Below are 7,502 nucleotides of genomic sequence, written 5' to 3' on the forward strand. Positions count from 1 at the left end.
GGAGTTGAAGAAGGGATGACTGAAAAGACAGGAGAGTGTGTGGAAGTCTAGGGAGGAAAGAACTTTTCAGGAACAATGAATAGGCAATGCCCCAAGTGCACAATGCCAAATGCTGCCTAGAGAGCCGAGTTAAATAAGACAAGGACAGAACAGGGTTCACTGGTTTTTGTTGGTTAGGAGATAGTTGCTCATTTCAAGTGTCAGGTGCTGGGGGTGGAAGCTGTGTTGCAGTGGGTTGAGTGAATAGAGGGTGAAGAAGTGGACACAAGGGGCTATAGGTTAGCATTTCAGGCAGTAGCTGGAGGGAATTGAAGGAGAGATTTTTTTTTTTTAAAGATGAGTGACTCTTGCATTTATATACTTAAAGAAGATTGTCAATAGGGAACACTGATACATCCTGGTACTGCTGTTTAAATAACTCTCATGTGAAGGAGGAAGTGGTTCTGTGATTTGGTTCTCTAGTCAGTTTTCATTCAGTGCAGTGTTTCTTAGACTTCAGACATCTGAGTATAACCTTCATGAATTTTTCTCTACCTGTGTAATTCCTGTACTGAGTATTAAAAAAAAAATTGAAAGCCTAGATGTACTTATTTTAAAAGGAAAACATTTTACCATGATAAGTAGAAAAAAAGTATTTAATATTTTTCTAATATGCATTTAAAGAAATATCTCACTATTAAAACATGTTTGGCTGTGTAAAATAATCACACATACTACACTTTGGAAACATTCATACAGTTGGACACTATGCTTGAAGATGGAATTGAAAATTGCTTTAGGCATGGTCTAATCTTAATCTCCACAAGAAGACAGAGATCACATTGAATCAAATAAGTACAAAGACACAAAATAGGAAATAATAAATGCCTTAAGAGAGGTATGCATGAAGTACCATGAGAATTCATGTGATGAAGTTATCACAAGGAGTTCTGGGAAGTCTTCACAGAGGTCAAGGCTTTTAAGCTAAAGCTTAAAGAACAGGTAAAATGTGTAATTTAGTGAATTGGAGTGACAGCATCCAGGAGGATGGAATCTTGTGTACAAAGGCAAAAAGATGGGAAAGCTTATAATTCAACTTGCTCAGAGCCTAGGATTTTGAAGGGATGAAGTGGAAAAATAAGGCAGAAAAGTTAGGTTCCGGTGAGACTCTTTTTTTTTTTTTTTTTTTTTTTTTTTAGATGGAGTCTCGATCTCTTGCCCAGGCTGGAGTGCAGTGGTACAATCTCGGCTCACTGCAACCTCTGCCTTCCAAGCTCAAGTGATTCTCCCGTCTCAGCCTCCTGAATAGCTGGGATTACAGGTGTGTGCCACCATGCCAGGCTAATTTTTGTATTTTTAGTAGAGACGGGGTTTTGCCATGTTGGCCAGGCTGGTCTCGAACTCCTGACCTCAAGTGATTTGTCCTCCTCAGCCTCCCAAAATGTTGGGACTACAGGCGTGAGCCACTGCACCTGGCCTTCCAGTGAGATTCTTGAAGATCACTAATTCGAGGTCCTGCAACTGAATGGTAATAAGTGTTCGGATGAGTGTTAAGATATGTGAAGGAGGCAGTGGTTCTGTGATTTGATCAAATAACTCCTTCCACCTCTGCTACCTTGTTATGTACTCATAGACTAGATCTTGCAAGAACACAGGCCTCTGAAATTACTAGTTCAAACGTTAAATTCTCCCCAAAAGATCCTGAGTAGCCAAAGTAAACTTTTTACCAAAAAGAACAAAGCTGGAGGCATCACTCTACGGCATTTCAAAATATATTACAAAGCTATAGTAATTGTCTTGCTTGGAAAAGTTCAAGATGTGGCATCTGGTAGGAACCTCGGGCTGCTTCCTCTCATGGCTGAAGGGGAACCTACACGTGCAGAGATTACATGGTGAAAGGAAGCAAGAGGAGTGAGGGGAGGTGCTAAGTTGTCTTTAGCAACCAGCTATCCTGGAAAGTAATAAAGAACTCATTTCCCCCACACCCCGAGGGCGGTAATCTATTCATGAGGGATGTGCCCTCATTACCCAGACACCTCCCATTAGGACCCACCTCCAACACTGGGGATCAAATTTCAACATTAGATTTGGAGGAGAGGCTGAGCGCGGTGGCTCAAGCCTGTAATCCCAGCATTTTGGGAGGCCGAGACAAGAGGATCACCTGAGGTCAGAAGTTCGAGACCAGCCTGGCCAACATGGTGAAACCCCGTCTCTACTAAAAATACAAAATTAGCCGGGTGTGATGACGCACATCTGTAATTCCAGCTACTCAGGAGGCTGAGGCAAGAAAATCGCTTGAACCCACGAGACCAGAGGTTGCAGTAAGCTGAGATCGCACCATTGCACCCCAGCCTAGGCGACAGAGCAAAACTTTGTCTCAAAAAAAAAAAAAAAAAGAGGGGGATTTGGAAGAGAAAGGCATCCAAACTATAGCAGTAATCAAGCAGCACGGTATTAGGATAAAAACAGACACATCGACCAGTGGAATTGGATACAGAGCTCAGAAATAAACCCACAAATCTATGGTGAATTAATTTTCAACAGGTACCAAGAACATGCAAAGGGGAAAGGGCAGTCTCTTTAATAAATTGAGTTGAGAAAACTGGATATCTACATACAGAAGAGTAAAAATGGACCCTTACCTCTTCCATTATACAAGAATCAACTCATAATGGATTAAAGACTTAAATGTAAGGCTTAAGATTATAAAACTGGCTGGGCCCAGTGGCTCATGCCTGTAATCTCAGCACTTTGGGAGGCTGAGGCAGACAGATTACCTGAGGTCAGGAGTTTGAGACCAGCCTGGCCAACATGGTGAAACCTCATCACTACTAAAAATACAAAAATTAGCCAGGCATGGTGGTGCATACCTCTAATCCCAGCTACTTGAGAGGCTGAGGCATGAGAATCACTTGAATCCAGGATGCAGAGGTTACAGTGAGCCAAGATTGCCCTGCTGCACTCCAGCCTGCGTGACAGAGCGAGACTCTGCCTTAAAAAAAAAAAAGAAAGAAAAGAAAAGAAAAAAAAGAAACGAAATTAAAACTACCAGAAGAAAACAGAGGAAAATCTCCATGACATTAGTCTGGGCAGAGATTTTTTTTTTTTTTTTTTTTTGAGGCGGAGTCTCGCTCTGTCGCCCGGACTGGAGTGCAGTGGCCGGATCTCAGCTCACTGCAAGCTCCGCCTCCTGGGTTTACGCCATTCCCCTGCCTCAGCCTCCCGAGTAGCTGGGACTACAGGCGCCCGCCATCTCGCCCGGCTAGTTTTTTTTTTGTATTTTTAGTAGAGACGGGGTTTCACCGTGTTAGCCAGGATGGTCTCGATCTCCTGATCTCGTGATCCGCCCGTCTCGGCCTCCCAAAGTGCTGGGATTACAGGCTTGAGCCACCGCGCCCGGCCAGGGCAGAGATTTTTTTGATATGACCTCAAAAGCACAGACAACAAAAGCAAATGGGGGCTGGGCACAGTGGCTCATGTCTGTAATCCCAGCACTTTGGGAGGCTGAGGCTGGCAGATCAGGAAGTCAGGAGTTTGAGACCAGCCTGACCAACATGGTGAAACCCCGTCTCTATTAAAAATACAAAAAAATAAAAAAATCAGCCGGGCATGGTGGAGCGTGCCTGTAGTCCCAGCTACTCAGGAGGCTGAGGCAGGAGAATCGCTTGAACCCGGGAGGCGGAGCCTGCAGTGAGCCGAAATCGCACCACTGCACTCCAGCCTGGGCGACAGAGCAAGACTCCATCTCAAAAAAAAAAAAAAAAAAGCAAATAGGATTGCCTCAAACTAAAAAAACTGTGCTAGAGTGGAGACAACCCATGAACTGGAAAAAATATTTGCAAATTATACATCGGGTAAGGGGCTAATATCCAAAATATACAAGGAGCTCCAACTGCTTAATAATAAGAAAACAAACAACCCTATTAAAAATGGGCAAAGGATATTTCTCAAAAGAAGTCATACAGGCTGAGTGTGATGGCACGCATCTGTAATCCCAGCAGGTTGGGAGTGTGAGGCCGGAGGATCTCTTCAGCCCAGGGGTTCCAGACCAGCCTGAGCAACATAGGGAGACTCTGTCTCCACCAAAAAAAAAAAAAAAAGAAAGAAAGAAAGAAAAAAATTAGCTGGGCATGGTGGCACATGCCTGTGGTCCCAGTTACTTGGGAGGCTGAGGTGGGAAGATTGCTTGAGCCCAGGAGGCCAAGGCTGTATGATTGCGCCACTGCACTCCAGCCTGGATGACAGAGTGAGACCCTGCCTCCAACAACAACACAAAAACCCCAAACAAAACAAAACCAAACAAACAAAAGAGATAACATACATATGGTCAATAGATACCACTCGTCAATGAAAAAGTGCTCAACATCTGTACCGATGATCTTAGCCAAAAGGCCAGGAAGCGATTCAACATCTCTAATCATCAGAGAAATGCAAATTAAAACCACAAAGAGATATTTTACCTCATTCCTGTTAGATTGTCTATTATTAAAAAGGTGAAAGATAAATACTGGTGAGGAAGTAGAGAAAAGGTAACCCTGATAAACTGTTGGTGGTATTGTAAATTAGCATGGCCATTTTGGAAGACAGTATGAAAGTTCCTCAAAAAACTAAGAATAGAATTACCATATAATCCAGTAATTCCACAACCAAGGATATTCCCAAAGGAATTGAAATCAGTATGCCGAAGAGAAGTTTGCACTCCCTTGTTCATTGCAGCGTTATTCACAACAGCCAAGATATGGAAACAACCTATGTATCCATCAAGGGATGAATGGATTAAGAAATGTGGTATACGGCTAAAGTGCAGTGGCTCATGCCTGTAATCCCAGCACTTTGGGAGGCTGTGGTGAGTGGATCATGAGGTCAGGAGTTCAAGACCACTTGACCAACATGGTGAAACCCTGTCTCTACTAAAAATACAAAAAATTTAGCCGGGCGTGGTGACAGGTGCCTGTAATCCCAGCTACTTGGGAGGCTGAGGAAGGAGAATCACTTGAACTTGGGAGGCAGAGGTTGCAGTGAGCCGAGACTGCACCACTGCACTCCAGCCTGGGTAACAGAGTGAGACTCCATCAAAAAAAAAAAATATATATATATATATATGTATGTATGTATGTATGTATTTGTCATTTGTGGCTGGGTGCAGTGGTTCACATCTGTAATCCTAGCACTTTGGGAGACTGAGGTGGGTGGATCATTGAGGTCAGGAGTTTGAGAAAATTCTGTCATTTGTGACAACATGGATGAACCTAGATGATATTATGTTAAGTTAGGTGAAATAAGCCAGGCACAGAAAGACAAATACCATATTATTTCACTTATATGTGGAATCCAAAAAAGTCAAACTCATGGAAGTAGAGGGTAGAATGGTGGTTACCAGAGGCTGGAGGGAGTGGAGAGGTGAATGGTAAAAGGGGAGATATTGCCCAACAGGTACAAAGTTATAGCTAGGTAGCGGGAATAAGTTATGGTGTCCTATTGCACAGCAAGATGACTATCATCAATTATAATGTATTGTGGGCCAGGTGTAGTGGCTCATGCCTGTAATTCCAGCACTTTGGGAGGCGAAGTGGGGAGAATCATTTGAGCCCAGGAGTTTTAGACTACCTGGGCAACATAGTGAGACCCTGTCTCGAGAAAAAAAAAATTAGTCGAGTGTGGTGGTGCACATCTGTGATCACACCTACTTGGGAGCCCGAGGCAGGAGGGTCACCAGAGCCTGGAAGATGGAGGCTGCAGTGAGCTGTAATTGTGCCACTGCACTCCAGCCTAGGCAATAGAGTGAGACCCGGTCTCAAATAAACAAACAAAAAACTAATGTATATTTCAAAATAGCTAAAAGAGGATTTTAAATGTTCTTACTGTGAAGAAATGATAAATATTTGAGGCGATAGATATGCTAATTACCCTGATTTGATCATTCCACAGCATATACATGTATTGAAACATCACATTATATCCTATAAATATATATAATTATTATTTTTCAATTAAAAATAAGCCAAAAAAACCCCACATCAAGTTCTGTTTCTAAAACTTGCCAAGCTTTTCTAGCTCACTGGCTCAAGTAAACCCACTACAATTCTTTGGCCTCATGAAGTCTCCAATTCACTGCCCCTCCTACCACACACACTTTCTCTCTTTTCATCACTCTTCCAATCTTTTTTTTTTTTTTTTTTTTTTGAGAGGGAGTCTTGCTCTGCCGCCCAGGCTGGAGTGCAGTGGCCGGATCTCAGCTCACTGCAAGCTCCACCTCCCGGGTTCACGCCATTCTCCTGTCTCAGCCTCCCGAGTAGCTGGGACTACAGGCGCCCGCCTCGTCGCCCGGCTAGTTTTTTGTATTTTCTATTAGAGACGGGGTTTCACCGTATTAGCCAGGATGGTCTCGATCTCCTGACCTTGTGATCCGCCCGTCTCGGCCTCCCAAAGTGCTGGGATTACAGGCTTGAGCCACCGCGCCCGGCCCCAATCTTTTTTTTTTTGAGACATGATCTCACTCTGTCACCCAGGCTGGAGTGCAGTGGCATGATCACAGCTCACTGCAGCCTCGACCTCCTGGGCTCAAGTGATGCTTCCACTGCAGCCTTCCAAGCAGTTGGGACTACAGGCACTGGCCACTATGTCTGGATAATTTCTCTTCATGAGACGAGCCTGTTGCCCAGGTTGGTCCGGAACTCCTGGGCTCAGGTGATCCTCCCACCTCGGCCTCCCAAAGTGTTGGGATTATAGGCATGAGCCACTATACCCGGCCTCCTCCAAACTTTGCTTGCTCCCTTTTTCACTTAAATTCCTGAATTTATTATGATTATGACTCTTGCAAATACCTTCAGCTGCCTACACAATACTCCATAGTTCCCCTCCCCCCACCTCCTGGAGGAATCCACACATTCATCTTCTTTATACTTTAACCTGTATAGTTGAGGATTGGTGGAGGCAATCACACAATGGGCAGGTTAGTGACAATCAACCTTAATCAACGAGGTCTTCAACATAGCTAAAAATCCCCCTTTACTCTTAATTCTCCCAGTCTCTAAAACCACTCATTCTTACCTTACTCACATTCTTCAAATCTCTCCCTCCTACTCTCTGCTGTTGACTTTGCCTCATACTTTGTTGAGAAAATGCATGCCCATCAGATAAGAACTCCTTCATTTTCCTGTGGATTTTTAAAAATGAAAATAGTGTCTCTTTTTCTCCCTAATGATAAAAATATGTGTTCATTGTAGAAAATTTAAAAACACTGAAAAATGGGGCCGGATGCGGTGGCTCATGTCTGTAATCCCAGCACTTTGGGAGACCGAGGCGGGTGGATCCCCTGAGGTCAGGAGTTCAAGACCAGCCTGGCCAACATGGTGAAACTCCATCTCTACCAAAAATACAAAAATGAGCTGGGTGTGGTGGTGCATGCTTGTAGTCCCAGCTACTTGGGAGACTGAGGCAGGAGAATCACTTGAACCAGAGGTGGAGGTTGCAGTGAGCTGAGATCATGCCACTGCACTCCAGCCTGGGCAACAGAGTGAGAT

Source organism: Piliocolobus tephrosceles, chromosome 12, assembly GCF_002776525.5.
Source record: "Piliocolobus tephrosceles isolate RC106 chromosome 12, ASM277652v3, whole genome shotgun sequence".
In the NCBI taxonomy this organism is placed as follows: domain Eukaryota; kingdom Metazoa; phylum Chordata; class Mammalia; order Primates; family Cercopithecidae; genus Piliocolobus; species Piliocolobus tephrosceles.